Raw genomic sequence first — 4610 nt, forward strand, 5'->3', positions numbered from 1 at the left:
CCAGGACCCGCAGTGTTTGCGGCTGCCACTGGAGCAGGGGGGAGCCGTCACCTCCTGAGCGGGGGCAGCAGCTCTTGACCCCTCCTGTATTACAAAGGGCCGGCTGTACGCCCCGCTCCCCGCAGCAGTATGTCATCGGCAGTGCCTTCTGCACCTGGACCCGAATAGATAACCCATACCCTTGAAGTGGAGCACATCATCTGCTCGGGCCCAAGCATAAATCATTTGCAAAATATTAACATGCTTAAAGACCGTCCCAGGGGCCTCGGGAATTGCTCTGCAACACTCACACTTGCGCCTGTTACAGGAGAAAAGTGTTCACTGCAAAGCTATCAGATGCTGCCCTACTGACAGGCTGGAGCACAAAGCTATCGGTGAGGAGCAGCAGTGGAGGGAGAACCCCCCGGCCCCAGTGCTGCCACCCTGCTGGACAGCCTGACCTATGGAACCGCATCAAGGGTGCTGGGAATGCAGCAGGTCTCCAGGGAACCAGACTCTCCTGGATTAGAAAGGGAGCGAACGCGTGTGCTGCTCCCTGTGCGGCTCGGGAAGGAGTCACCCCCATATCCCCAGAGAAACTCATTTCAGTAAGAAAAGAATCAGACACAGCAAGTGCAGGAGAGCAGAGATTACCCCAGTGGTGACACCCAGAACGAGCTGACAGCGCTGTGCTACATGGAGTGGTGCTTTTGGCCCCGGATGGGAGGGCTGGTACGGCAGGGCTGGAGACACAGGATGTCCAGGGAGTGATGTGCCTGGAATGGGAGCTGGGCAGCAGCGCTGGGTACCACAGGGATATACCAGTGCATGATGATCCACCTACCACAAGCCTTGACCTGCACAGCAGCGTTCATAACAGAGGAGAGTGGCAAAGGGACCAGGGGAGCTGGAGCAAGGGCAAGTGAAAGGGCCTGGAGGTTTCCCAGCATCATCGAAGCTTCCACTCACAGCAGCGTCCCCTGTTCACAGCCACCCCTGTGCTGCTCACTGGCCACCGCCGCTGCATCACCCACAGCAAGCTCCGGGCAGGAGCACGCAGCCAGAGACACACCAGGACCCGGGTCCTGGGGCATTTAGGGCAGGACAGCCCAAGCAGGCCGGGAAGAGGCAGGGAGCTGCCCGGGTTGTGCCCAGCAGGGCTCCCGCCAGCGCTCCGGCTTGTTTGGTAAATAACAACTCTGTTATAAATATTCCATGAGCCCAGGAGCTGCAGCGCATTAAAAAATGATGAGGTCCCTGCTTCCCCTGCGCCGGGGCTGCGAGAGGGGTTTCAAATCGGGCGTCAGCTGGGGCCGACAGCGGATTTGTTGTGGGGCTGACGAATAGTTTGAGAAAGATTCAATCCCTCCAGGAAGGATCAATTCATCACCGCTTGGCTCAGACCGAGCGCAAACCCGCAGCCATCCCCGCCGCACGGGGCATTAAGAAATCCAGGTCATTAAGGTGGACGTGCAGTTCCTTACTGCTTTTCTTTACTGGATGAAGCCAACGTGCAGAAGGAGCCGTGCGGTACCTGGATGAATTGATCCAGCAGCCAGGAGGCTCTCGTCTCCCGGGTTAGATGTCTGCAGAGAGGGGCAGCAGGACTGGCACCAGCACAGCGGGGCCAACCCCCTTGCACGGAGGCAGTGGCCAGGCTCTGTGCCCCAAGGCTGGGACCACCACCCCGCACCATGGGGCAGACCCTGGGGTGCTGCTCAGTGGCCCAGGAGGCTGGCACAGGGGGATGAGCCCTGCAGGGCGCTGGAGCTCTGCCCTCTCCAGGGCAATGAAGCACTCCCAGCTCCGAGCCGCCAGCCCATGGAGGGCAGAACATCACAGCGAGGGCAGCCCCTCTGCACAGTGACACAGGGCTTGTGCAGGTGCAAAACCAGTGGCACTGCAAGGAGCCCAGCTCCTCAGCACAACATCTCCTGAGGCACTAACGGGAGACACCATCAGATACCGCACCAGGCTCTTCAAGTCACGGACTCCCAGACCAGTTTGGGTTGAAGGGACCTCAAAGCTCCTCCAGCTCCAACCCGTGCCACAGGCAGGGACCCCTTCCACTGGAGCAGCTTGCTCCAAGCCCCTGTGTCCAACCTGGCCTTGAACACTGCCAGGGATGGGGCAGCCACAGCTTCTCTGGGCATCCTGTGCCAGCGCCTCAGCACCCTCACAGGGAAGAGCTTCTGCCTGAGAGCTCAGCTCAGTCTCCCCTCTGGCAGGTTAAAGCCATTCCCCTTGGCCTGTCCCTGCAGGCCCTTGTCCCAAGCCCCTCTCCAGGTTTCGTATCAGCCCCTCTAGGTATTGGAAAGCTGTTATAGTCTCCTTGGCACCTTCTCTTCCCCAGGCTGAAGCATGTCCATGCTCTCAGCCTGTCCGTGTTCTCTGCCTATGACAAAACCCTGCACATAATCAGCCCCCAGGAGCTGGAAAGCGCGGTTCCATCAGCAGTTCCATCGGTGATGCTGTCAGTGCCGCCAGCTCACTGTCAATGAGAGCTGGGGGTGCCCAGCAGCCAGGCAAGGCTTCGGGAGCGCTCTCAGGGCTTCCCCTCAGCCTCGAAGCTGTCACTGGGGCACGTTTGTGTGTATGAGATATTCTGACAACCGAAAGCCCGCTCGGTGTTGCAGTAAATCCCCCACGTGCCGAGCGGCCGGGCACCGGCCTGGCCTCGGCTGCTCCATCCGTTGGGTCACGGCGAGGGGCTGCTGCCAGCGGTTTGCACTGCACTGAAAGCCGGGTTTGCAAGGAGAGAGACCAATTTTATGTTACCATAAATTGTCAACAGTTGGTCAGGTCCCCACAGAGAGAGGATCGATACCAGCAGAGGGGAGAAAGTGCTGAGCAAGGAAAAGCAATACCCTAATTAGAACAGAATTTAAGACCCAGGGGTGCGGGTGGCAGCGCTAATACGTTGTAATTCACTGGGGTTTGGGCTGCTCTCGGCAGCACTGGGTGTTAATAAATATCCCAAAGGACAGCAGCTGCCTGCAGGGAGCGCATCCATCCTCCGCCACCGGCACAACCAGCCCCTGCCCTCACCTGATGGAGCCACGGGGTCAGAGCCTCCAGCCCAACAAGTGGTTTCCTCACCTCAGCTCCTCCGGTTTGCACAGTGGGGATCCCTGCTCCAGCTGCCCCAGGGCACAGGGACATGCCTGGTGCTCCCCAACCAGCACTCTGGGCACCCCAACCTCCCCAGGGCATCAGGAACCTGCCCCTCGCTCCACAGGGACCTAATCCTGGTTTAGCGCAGCCGTAATCCCAGCCCAGGACCCGAACATCTGCCCCAGCTCCGTGCCCAGACACGGTTCCCCTCCTGACCCAGATTTAGCAACCACTCGTGTCCCGACCTGCCCCCAGTGCCCGGAGCACCCACTGCAGCCCCACATACACGAGGGGGCAATCAAACTGCATCACTCCGGGATCACAGTTCTCCAGTGTTTCCCAATCGGCCTCTCCCCCCCCCCCCCCAGCTGGGTCTCGGGAGCTGCAGCAGGATCTCTATTGAATAAAGTGGCCATAAAACCCGCCTGGATTGGAGAAATACTGGTGAATGTAATAAACAAAAATATATTAACTCTAATTCTGTGAAGCATTTGGCTATATTAATATCTCTTCAATATAATCACTTATAAATAAGTGATGACCCCGTGATTTAAAACAACATTTGTCATCCCATTTCCATACAAGACGTGATTACTCTCTGTTGTGCAATAAAGGGATGGGTCTTGTACACCGTGACTGCAGCTCCTGCACTGCAAGTGGGAAGACAGAAGTATGCACACAAGAGGGAATTCTTCAGCAGAGATAACACACTGGATTGCTGAAGCATTTCACGCCCCATTCACCACGCAGACCAGAGCCCAAGCAGCCCAGAAGCCACGGGGATGGTTCCCAGCCGTGCCCACAGCAGCCACTGCTCACCCAGCCCAGGGGGTCACCTGCAGATGGTGCAGCCACTGGTGTAGAGAGGTCCTCCTTCCTCCATCCTCCTCACCAGGCTGTGCTCTCCTCCATGGCCACAGGGCCACTGCTGCCCACCCTGCTAAACAGAAAACAGAGTTTAGAATCACAGAATCCCAGCCTGGTCTGAGTTGGAAGGGACCTTAAAGCTCCTCCAGCTCCAACCCCTGCCATGGGCAAGGACCCCTTCCACTAGAGCAGCTTGCTCCAAGCCCCTGTGTCCAACCTGGCCTTGAACACTGCCAGGGATGGGGCAGCCACAGCTTCTCTGGGTACCCCAAAGCTTTAGGGGCAAGAACAGGCAGAGCTGGGTGCACAGGGACACCCCCACTCCTGCCTGTCCAGGTGTGAGCCCCCAAACCCCGAAGAGGAGGCAGATCTCATCCCCCTGCCCATGGGGCTCACAAACTCACCAGGGCTCTGGGGGTCCAGGTCCTGCACCCCAGGGACACACCGGCAGCGGGACCTGGGCGGCTGGTCCGTGCAGAGGGAAGCATCAGGAACAACAGCAGGGATGCAGCAGGAGTTCGCATCCCCCTCTCCCCAGCACATGGGTCTGTTCCCCCAGGCGCAGCCCTGTTGGGATGCAGCGGGCTGTCACAACCCTCACCCTGTTCCCATCCCACACGGGACCTGGAAAAACACTCACGCAGGCAGGG

The sequence above is a fragment of the Pezoporus occidentalis genome, unplaced genomic scaffold (genome assembly GCF_034315485.1).
Source record: "Pezoporus occidentalis ecotype Australia unplaced genomic scaffold, CSIRO_AGI_Poc_V1 ctg178, whole genome shotgun sequence".
NCBI classification, from domain to species: domain Eukaryota; kingdom Metazoa; phylum Chordata; class Aves; order Psittaciformes; family Psittacidae; genus Pezoporus; species Pezoporus occidentalis.